This window comes from Arachis hypogaea, chromosome 8 (genome assembly GCF_003086295.3).
Source record: "Arachis hypogaea cultivar Tifrunner chromosome 8, arahy.Tifrunner.gnm2.J5K5, whole genome shotgun sequence".
NCBI lineage: Eukaryota > Viridiplantae > Streptophyta > Magnoliopsida > Fabales > Fabaceae > Arachis > Arachis hypogaea.
The window spans coordinates 48,436,348-48,448,360 of record NC_092043.1 but is presented as its reverse complement, the minus strand read 5'-3'; positions in this window follow the sequence as shown (position 1 = coordinate 48,448,360).

Genomic DNA, 12,013 nt, shown 5'->3' with positions numbered 1-12,013 from the left:
TGACCACTCATCCATCTTAACATCTTCATCTCTGTTATACTCAGCTTATGTTCATGCTCCCATTTAGCCGCCCAACATTCCATACTATACAGCATAGCTGGTCTTATAGCGGTGCAATAGAATTTACCTTTAAGTTTTAGAGGCACTTTTTTGTCGCATATAAAACTAGATGCACTCTGCCATTTTGACCAACCTGTTTGGATCTTATGATTTACATCATGTTCAATCTCTCCATTATCCTGTATGATGCACCCAAGATACTTAAAACTTTTAACTTTTCGTAGGATGTTTTCTCCAATCTTCACCTCTATATTAGGGTTTTCCCTTCTTAGACTGAACTTACATTTCATAAATTCCGTCTTGCTATGGCTTATGCGCAGACCATATACTTCTAAAGTTTCTCTTCATAACTCCAACTTCTTATTTAGGTCTTCTCTTGACTTTCCCATAAGGACGATATCATCGGCAAAAAGCATGCACTATGGCACAGGCTCTTGGATGTGCTCTGTGAGTACTTCCAAGACTAATGTGAAAATGTATGGACTTAAGGATGATTCCTGGTGCAATCCTATACCAATAGGGAATTCCTCTGTCACACCACCTTGAGTCTTCACACTAGTTGTGGCCCCATCATACATGTCTTTAATTGCCCGAATATATGCAATCCTTACTTTTCTCTTTTCTAAAACCTTCCATAAGACCTCCCTTGGTATCCTATCATACGCTTTTTCCAAATCAATAAACATCATATGTAGATCCTTTTTATTACTACGATACTTCTCCATCATCCTTCTTAATAGGTATATCGCTTCAGTGGTAGATCTGCCTGGCATAAATCCAAATTGGTTCTCTGATACTTGTGTCTCTTTTCTCAACCTCCGTTCTATCACCATTTTCCATAACTTCATAATATGACTCATAAGTTTAATCCCTCTATAATTTCTGCAACTTTGTATATCCCCCTTATTCTTGTAGATAGGTACCAATGTGCTCTTTCTCCACTTATCAGACATCTTTTTTGACCTTAAAATCTAATTAAAAAGCTTGGTTAACCAGTTGATGCCTTTTTCTCCAAGACCCTTCCAAACCTCAATCGGGATATTATAAGGTCTTACTGTCCTGCCATTTTTCATCTGCTTTAGAGCATCTTTTACTTCGAAGTCTCGAATCCTTCGATAGTAGTCAGTTTTGATCTTCTTCCCTTGTGCATAATCGACCAAGGCTCGGAAGAGTCTTCTGTCCCTCATTAAATAACTCGTAGAAGTAGCTCTTGCACTTTTCATTAATCTTCTCCTCTTGAGCCAACACTTCTCCATCCTTATCCTTTATGCACTTAACCTGATCCAAATCTCTCGTTCTTCTTTTCCGGCTCTTTGCGATTCTATATATATCTTTTTCTCTTTTTTTTTTGTGCCCAAAGACTGGTAGAGACCCTCATATGTTCTTGTTCTTGCTTCACTTGCAGCCACTTTTGTCTTTTTCTTAGCCGTCTTATATTTTTCCCGGTTATCTGTATTGCGGCATAAAGACCACTCTTTAAAGCATTCATTTTTTATCTTTATCTTTTCTTGTATACTCACATTCTACCACCAGGACTCCTTGTCTCTTGGTCCTATTCCTTTAGATTCACCAAAACTTTCTTTTGCTGTTTTTCTAATAACTTCTGCCATCTCCCTCCACATCTCTTCCGCGCTTCCATTCCCATCCCACTTTGCCTCTTCTCCTATCCGTCTTAGGGAGCTTCTTTGTTTCTCACATTTCATCCGCCACCACCTCGTCTTTGGGTTCTTCGTATGATGTCTTTTCCTCAACTTTTGCTCAACGTGAAAATCCATAACGAACACCCCATTTTGTGTTGTCAAACTCTCTCCCGGGATAATTTTACAGTTAATGCAAAATTTTCGGTCGACTCTCCTTAACAAGAAGAAGTCGATTTGAGAGCTTGTCATGCCACTCTTATAGGTTATAAGATGTTCGTCTCTCTTTTTAAAACATGTATTTGCGATGAGAAGATCAAAGATTGAGAAAAAGTCCAAAATAGTTTTACCCTCGGCATTGATCACCCTGAAACCATGGCCTCCGTGAATACTCCCATATCTAGTCACTTCTCTCCCAACATGGCCATTTAAATCTCCTCCTAAGAAAATCTTATCTCCCAAAGGTATGCCTTAAACCAAACTCTTTAGATCCTCCCAAAACCTTATCTTGTGTTGTTCGTCCGAACCCACTTGCGGTGCATAGGCGCTAATCACATGGAAAGCACCTCCCTCCACCACAAGTTTGATAGCGATGATCCAATCTCCCACCCTCTTGACATCTACTACGTTCTTCTTCCACTGCTTATCCACAATTATTCCAACCTCATTCTTATTCTTCACCTTTCCTGTATACTAAAGTTTGAAACCAGAAATATCCAACTCCCTAGCCTTTGCACCAACCCATTTCGTTTCTTGTATGTACATAATGTTAATCATCATCCTTGTCATGGTGTCCACCACCTCCATGGACTTTCCTGTTAGATTGCCTATGTTCCATGTCCCAAATCTCAACCTTCTGTCTTTTCGACCTTTACCTTTTACTGTGTGAACTAGCTTATTTACCCTCGTCCGTTCATGAAAACGCGAGAACCCTTACTCATTTAACACTACATCCGGGCACCGATGCAGCAGCTCTTGCTTTGATACCGTACTCGAGTCAGACGGCGCGTTGCTTCCGGGCAACGACCTAGCTTTAGCGCAATAATGTCTTTGATTCATGTCATGGGGGTTCGGCTATATTTTTATGTTGGTTGCCGAAGACCTAACACAACCCTCCTCATTTATCCGGGTTTGGGACCGGCTATGTATCGCAAGTGTAATATAGGCGGAGTTCCCTGATTTGAAACCCTAGCAAAAAAAAAAAAAGAGAAAAAAAAACAGATAGAAAATAAAGTAGTCTTCTAGAATTTGAACGTGACAAATTCCCTTTGATTTTTATTTTCAGTTTAATGTATGTTTTCTATTTTTAATATTTTATTTGTACATAAAAGGAACTTGAAACATGGTATTGAAAATAAGAGGATTAATCTTCTAAAATATGTGGGATGTTTAGTGTTGACTTTTTGAGTTAATAGAGGAAAAGTTGCCACCAACAGATTAAAGACTAAGACCAGATCAAAGGTATTTAGAAAATGGAGAGCATGACATGGCCAATTCTGAGAAGTTGCGGCTGGAACAAAGACAGAGAGAGGTACAAAATATTTTTTTTAAAGATATTTTATAATTTATTTTACAGAAATAAATATTTTATTAATTTTTAATAAAATACAGTTAATAAGAATTTAATTGAAAATTTTTATTTTTTAAACGGTAAGAATTTAATTAAAAATTTAATAAAATTATAAAAATAATATAATAATTAGTTTTTTTTTTTAAATGATAGATATTACGAAATTGATGAAAAACATTATTATTTCATCATAATTGGCAGGCAAGGAAGTTGCAAGAGAGGGGTTGGAAACCAAAGTGGTTTGTTAAGGAAAATGGAAGTGAAAGTTATAGTTATAACGGTGGATATTGGGAAATCTTGTCCTGTCTTAAATACTTCTGAGTCTAATTCCCCAACTACATGAACTCTCATTGAACTTTTTAAGGCCACTTATTAAAGTTTTTTTTTTAAATATATAATATAAGAATTTGCTAGCTAACTATTCTCTATAATTTTTTAAAAATAGTTTGATGTATATAATGTATTCTAAACTTTAAATTATTTTAATTTTTTGTAAATGTCTTTAAAAGCACTCGTTATTAAAACTCATAATTATTTTCAATAGAGTAGCTTTCCAATTCCAACCGGTAACAACATTATTTTTTGCCGTCACTTGCTCAATTATTTCAATGTTAGGTTTTGGAAGTCGGTATAAAAGTCATAGTTGATTAGATTCTATTATTTATGGGAAGCAAAAAAACTCATTAATTGTAATTGAACATAAACATTGTTCTTGTAATGTATATATCTTGATGATCCGTATATGTGTTTTAACTTCTGTAATTTTATATACACTTTTGTAATTTTATATGTGCTGCCGAGTCAAATAGGTTTAGTTATATCAGAATTCATTCATAATATTTTTATTTTACTAAATTCGTCTCTAAATTATTAATTCGAAAAAAATAGTTAACTTTAAATAATCAATATTTAATTATGTTAAGTGTATATCAAAATCAATTACTAAAATTAGTTACTAAAATAGAATACAAATTGAAATATAAAATATATATTAAAAATAAATTAAAATACATATATATTTATATATAAATTCATGATGATTGATTTTTTATATACAAATAGTATTTTTGTTAATTAATATATAATTTTAAAAATTATATATAATAAATTAATAATTTTGGAATTTGAAATCGTTAACAAAAACTATTCATGTTATCTGTTTTGTTAACATTATCTTACAAATTATTAACATTTTGTAATTATTATGAATTTTTTGTTTATATTATTATTAACATTTTGTATATGTTATCTATTTTGTTTATATTATAAGTGTGAATGGATTAATTTAGGTGTTTTAATTAAATTTTGATGACTAATTTAAATTAAAATTATTGTGTCCATATCAATGTATACCAAATTTGGTATTTAATTGTGGTGATTTTTGGACTAATAAAAATTTAATTTCTGAAAGTGAATGATCTATTTGGTCATTTTAAAAAATAAAAAATTTATTTAATACAAGTTAAAAATTTTAAGAATTATTTTAAATATAGAGATCACTCAAATAAAGATATTTATTTCATTTTTTATTAAAGATATTTTCATATTGTGTTTTAATTAGTTTTATATAATTTATTCAATAGTATTCCCCATAATATATTATTAAATTTTTTAAAATATTTTCTTCTCAAAAATAATAAAAAATATTTAAATTGGACTAAAACAAAAAAGGTAATAGATTAATTATTAGATTTTTTTAAAAATTGTTTATATAAAAAAATATGTCACACTCATCAATATATATATATATATATATATATATATATATATATATATATATATATAACAAGCTCAGATCTCTTAAATTTTTTACAAACAAAAAAAATAATTAATTTATATTCGTGTGATATATAAAATAATTATTATATTATTATTACATTGTAGATTAAAATTTATTAATTTAATTTTATTTTTATTTTTAATATAAGCACTAGAAATAAATAAAATTGTTATAATTAGATGTAATATAACAAAATATATATAATATTAATTAGTTTTAAAAATATTTTAAAAATTTTCTAAAAAATTCAGAAAAAAAATAAACATAAAAAGTGTTCATAGAAGTAAAAATGTTTAAAATATATTTTTTATTTTTTTTATTTTACAAATATATTAGATATTAGATCCAAACACAAAAAGTGTAGATATCGAAATTGATCTAATGAGTTTAGTGTAGATTGTATCGAAATTTTAGCCATATCTAATGTACTAAATACAAGAATAATTTAATCAAATATTAAAAAATATTTACTTTAAATCAATTGGACTTTTTTTACTTTAAACCCTAAACCCTAAACCATATATATGTATATATAATAATACGGTAATTATTTTATATGTTACACAAATATAAACATTTTTTCTGTGAACTTAAGAAAGGTTTTGTAAGTCTCTAGTCCTGTTATCGATTTTTTTTTGTATTAGCCCTCCTATTATCGATTTAATCCATTTATAATTCGGGTGATAAATTATTTGGTGATGTGCTTCTTTTTTTACTGTGACATACTTATTATTATTATTATTATTATTATTATTATTATTATTATTATTATTATTATTATTATTATTATTATTATTATTATTATTATTATTATTATTATTATTATTATTTTGCAAATTCAAAAATTCATAGATAAAAGTAAAAAAATCATAAAATGCAATCATAACTTTAAAAATAATAGGACCAAATTATTGTCATAACATAATGGAAGTATGGAAATTTATCATTTTTCTCTAACAGAAAGAACAAAATTCTTTTCAATAGTTTATTTAACGTTTAACAGAATAAAAATAAATTTTACTAAAATAAATTTCAGTACATGTTTAATAATTTTATTCATCATAAAATACTTATAGAATTACTCGTAGATAAATTTTAGAAAAAAAGAAAAAAACATAATTTTTGATTTTATTTTTAAATAAACTTTATTTTTAATTTTATCTTTTAATAATATTAATTTTTTACCATATATAATTACTTAATTATTTTTTAATCACATCTAAATAAATTATTCTCAATAAAACTTTTTTATGTTATTCAATTATCTTTTTTAAAAAGTAATTAACTATTAAAATAATTAAACTTTTCACAATAAAAATAATAAAAAAATTATAAACGAAAAAAATTAACTATCATGATCATTTTTTGTATTTTTATTCATATTTTAATTATAAACATAAATATAATTTGATTATATTATTTATAAAATGTGACTATAGATATAGATAAAATTTAGTTATTTATTTATATATAATTTTATTGTATTACTTATAAAGTTAGATTATAATTATGACTATAGAATTATTTTCGTATTTTTGTATGTATGACTATCAAATACTTTGCAATTTTCATATAATCTTATACTAACACAGTAACACTCAACCCTCTTCTGATGACTACCATATTAAGTATTAAACCTGTTTGTTTAATTAATATATTTTAAATAATAATTCTTTAAAAAGATATTTCGTTCTATTGATAATTTTGTTGGCATAGTCACTAAAATTATAATTCGAATCTAATTCACAGTTTTTTTTGACATTATCATTAAAGCCGGAGAGCTAAAAGATAAAATATTTTTAATAAACAAATTATTATTATAATTAAATTCACTATTTTTCTATGGTCACATGTTTACATTACTTTTTACCAACTTAGGTGATCCATCTATTACGCTATTATAATGCTTTGAAATAAAAAAAAACTAAGGTAATAATTAATTCAAACTAAATATATTACCCTCCTATATATATATTCAACCTAAAAAAATTCTTCAATTCATTCCAGTATTATTTTTGCTGGAGTAGTCTTCTTTAAACAAATCCTTCATCCATTAAAAAACTCAGATGATGATATAGTTCCTACATAAAAAATAATTATAATAATGTAACTACCATGCATAAATAATTTAAAGAATTTAAAATAATGAATTATATATTTTTTAATTTAGTGAGAATTAAATTACATTAACTAATTAAGAATGAGAAGATAACTTACTATCATTCATCACAAATGTTATTTCTTCTATTTTTTCAGCTAATTTTTTTAGAACTTTTTGTGCATGGCTAGCAACTTGTTCTTTCGTTCTTGTTTTGACATAATCTTCCGAAATTCTTTTCCAATTACGTCCTAATTCTTTATATCCCCTAAGAAATAACCTGTGAAGACACATTTTTTAAAATAATTATTAATAAAATTTATTAAAAAATTACAATGGTATATGATATTTTTAGAGGATTTTTTTCATAAATAAAATAGAAAAATAAATTATTTTTTTATACATGATTTTTTAATTTTAAATTTTTAAATACGATTTTTTTTATTTAGGGCGAATTCACCTAACCCCTGGCAAAGTTCATTTGAATTTTTTCCAAATCGACGTAACTCAAATTTTTAAGCCATTATCATGATCTTCAAGGGTATATGGGAGTACACAAAAATACATAGACAACAACCATGACTTCTTCAATATTACTGACAAAAATATACATGGGAATAAGTCATATTTAACAAGAAATTTTTTCTCATTATAAATTTGAAAAAAAATCATTATTTTTATTAAAAATATTACTCATTCCTCTTTACTCTAAAGACGATGATAATGATTACCATTGTCGGTTGTGAAGTTTAAGAATTTGAGTTAGCCATTTTTTTAGAATTTGAAGGGGAGTTAGCCAGGGTGCGGCGAACTTGCTTTGAAAAAAAATCGTATTTAAAAAATTAAAATTGAAAAATAATATTTTTTTATTTTATTTCAGAAAAAAAAAACATATTTTTAGATATCAAACCTTTTTTTATTTATTTTTTGGACAAAACACCTCAATAAACCAAATGCACATTAATATTAGTTGAATGTCTCAAACCAGAAAATGCAACGTCAAGATCCCAAAGCATATTTCTATATAAATCGAATTGATTAAATTCAATTTAAAACATGTAATAAATCGAATCCAATAGATTCGAATTAGGTGAAAAACGTTAATTGAATGAAAATTGAATCAAGTGGATTTAAGTGCATGGTTAAAATGCTAATAAATCGAGTGGATTGACTTCGATTTACATATTTGCTTCATCTCCAAAATTCGAATATAATAGATTCGATTTGCGTAGACTTTAACTATAAAATTTTTGTTTTTCAAAATAATTTATTAAATTAGTTTTTAGAAGATAATTTTTAAATAAATTTTTAGTATTAGTTTTTTAAATAAATTTCAAAACAAAAATTTTATAGCCAAAGTTCACGCAAATCAAATTTATTAGATTTGAATTATGGGAGACGAAGCGAACATGTAAGTCGAAGCCAATTCATTCGATTTATTAGCATTTTAATCATGTATTTAATTCGAATTCATTTGATTCGATTTTCATTCCATTAATATTTTTCATCTAATTCGAATCTATTAGATTTGATTTACTACGTGTTTTATTATATAAAACTGTGCTTTGAAACGTTGATGTTACATTTTTTGATTTGAGACATTTAGATAATATTGATGTGCATTTGGTTTATTGATGTGTTTTTGGTTTTTGAGTCCAAGAAAGGATATGATGCTCGTATAATAATAAATAAAAGAGGAGTAAAAAAGAATAGAATAATACATACTCTTTCTCTTGTTGAGTCCAATGAACTGTTTTCTTTCTTTCAGTAGTCTTAGTTAAAGGTTGGTGTTCGATTATGTTGGTGTTGGCAGGTTGGTTTTGTTCAATTGTTCCGGGGAGGGAGAGTGGATTGCGTTCCAATGTGGTGGGAGGTGCAGCAGGTGCGATGGAGGTGTGATGCAGATTGATATAAGATTTATGGATGAGATTGATGTCGGTGAGGAGCTCCTGGAAGCGTTCCTGTATCTGCTCGGGGGTCTTCCCGGGGAGACAAGCAGCCACAGCCTCCCACCGGTTCTGCATTTCTTCCGGAAGACATTCAGCAATAATTATTTCAAACTGTTTGTTCTCATCCTCACTCCAGACGGGCTCAGGCTGTGCCTGAGGTTGTTGATAGCCACACACGTCAGCGGGAAACTCATGCAGAGGCGGAAGCTGCAACTGAGGCGGTTGGTTACCACCGACATTGGCGGCAAACTGCAGCAGAGGCACATCGGTGGCAAGCTGCGATGGAAGCGGAAGCTGAGGCTGAGGCTGTTGATTACCACCGACATTGGCGGCAAGATTATGGTTTTCGTCCCCAGTCCAGACCGGATGATGCAGAGGCAGAGACTGAAACTCAGAGGGCCACTGAAACTGAGGTGCTCCCATGTCGAACTCTTTGTTCTCATCCCCACTCCATACTGTCTCAGGCTGTGCCTGAGGTTGTTGATAGCCACACAGGTCAACGGCAAACTGCGGCTGAGACACATTGGCGGGAAAGTGCCACAGAGGCACATTGGCTGCAAACTCCGGCAGAGGCAGAGGAGGCAGAGGCTGAGGCTGAGGCAGAGACAGAGGCAGAGGCAGAGGAGGCAGAGGCTGAGGCTGTTGATTGCCAATTGGAAACTCCGGAAGAGGCACATTGGAGGATGAGGGCGACTGAAACTGAGATGGTCCCACGTCTGCGGCAAACAGCTCTGCGTCCGGAAGAGGCACCTCCAACAGTTTCATAATTGAGAAAGGATCAAATTCTTCTTCACTCATCCTTGGATTAACTACTTCTTCTTCTTCTTTTTAGGAATCCAAATTAGACTACGGGTACTTCTTCTGCTTAGAATTTTCAATATGGCCAATTTTATAGTATCTACGAGGAGTTCTTTAAATTTTGCTTAATTTATCTTTTTTAGTATTTAATTTTTTAAAAATAAGTTATTTTTATATTTTTTAAATTAAATATTATCTTATAATCTTTTTAGATAAATAAACACTATCTTTTAAGTACTATTATAAATCTTTTTTATTAGAATTTTTAATTCACCAATTCTATGATATTTATGAGGAGTTCTCTAAACTTAACTTATCTTATGAGGAGTTCTCTAATTTCTTTTATAATCTTTTTATTTTTAATTGACCAATTCTATGATATTTGTGCTCTATATTGATTTTGCTTTTTAATCTAACACCCCTTATGTAAACTTACATCCTATTACAATCTGATTGAATGAAAAGTGTAAAATAAAATTGGTATATGAATAGTAAAAATTAATCATTACGTATTTATATTTTTATATATGTTATACACATATTAAAAAATATTAGAACATATTGGAAAAACAAGCTTCTCAGACGGACTATACAATTTCATTTAACAAAGGAAAAGGATAGTTAGAATTATAAATCCAAGTATTACTACGCGCCTCAGATTGAAAAATTCATGACTAAGTGGCATAGAAGATGGTGACGTGGTCTTAACTGACGTGGTTTGGGAGGTCCATATTTAAATTTGAGAAGCTGAGAGTAATTCTGGATAAAAGGGATGTTAAAAGTAAGATGAAGAACATTGTTTGAAAGTATAATAAGAGAGTAACGTTTTGTATTGTAGGTAACAACTGGGGTTCATATCAAAATTGCCGGGGTCAATATTCAAAACTGGATGTATTAAATCAAGAAATGCTTCATCTCAAATTTGTAATCATGAAGTGTGAAAACACCAGCAAATATTCTACTGAACAGCTAAGGAACCTGTGGCTAGTGAATGCTGGAAAACTAGGTGCAAAGAGGAGTATAAAAAGCACATTGAGCATACATGAGAACTTTGTAGATGAGTGGATATGCAAGAACACAAAGACAAGGAATGAAGGTATCTAGGAGAAAGTTGTAAAAGAAAGCTTTAGGATAAGGCAAAAGATGATTGTCTAAAGCAGTTTGGTCAAATCAGAAAGAAAAACCATTGTCTCCATTGACAAAAGTAGATCAAATAGAGATAATAATCCAAAAAGAACCAGAAGACCCCAAAAACTCCAAAAACAGAGATAATACTCAATTTTATGAGAAAGTCAATCGCAAATTTAAGAAATTCTCAAATTCAAGATAGCAGTAAAAAATAAATTACGTGAGCTTCTTTGACCTCATCTTCTTGCAAATTGTGCGTCCACGCGTGGAAAACTCCGGCTCCGTCAGCTCTGACAAACATTCCGGCTCCGTGCATTTTTCCGGTGGAAAACTCACCTTCGTAGGTTGCTCCGACGACCACCAGAACCATCGGCACTCCCCTTCGCACATGCAACCGTCCGATCGTAGCTATTTTCCAGCGCGGCTACCTTCCCGGTTAGGGTTCCGGCGTAGAGGACACCGTTGGGAGCGATCTGACTACAGAACTCTAACCGGAGTCTGTGAAGGTAACGTTCGGCGTCACGCGTCGTGACCCTGGCGGTGCTCGCGGCGCCCGATAGGCGGCGGAACCACCACCAGCTCGATGACGTCATTCCCTTCTTCATTATCTTCTTCTGATTTTTTTCTTGGTAGTGATAAAGCTGTTCAGTTCAGAGTCAGACACAGTGAGAAGCGTTTACTGCATCTTTTTTTCTTTTTTGAGTTTCAGATCGGCGGCAATAATTTCCGGCCGTATTATCTTTGAAGTAGTGTGTATGCATGAATCAATGATGTTGCCGTTGCTTTTTTGTTGTTCTATTTCATTTGGAGAGAGAAACAGTGACTAGAGAAATGAGAAATAATGCATTGGGAACATTGCCGTTTTCATTTGGAAGAGGCGGGAAAAAAGAAAGGCGTTGACTGAAAGTCTTTTTTGTCATGGAAATGTTTTTTTGGGTTAACTTTATTTTTTTTTATCCATGTTGTTTGTTCATCAAAAACTAAGTACAGTTC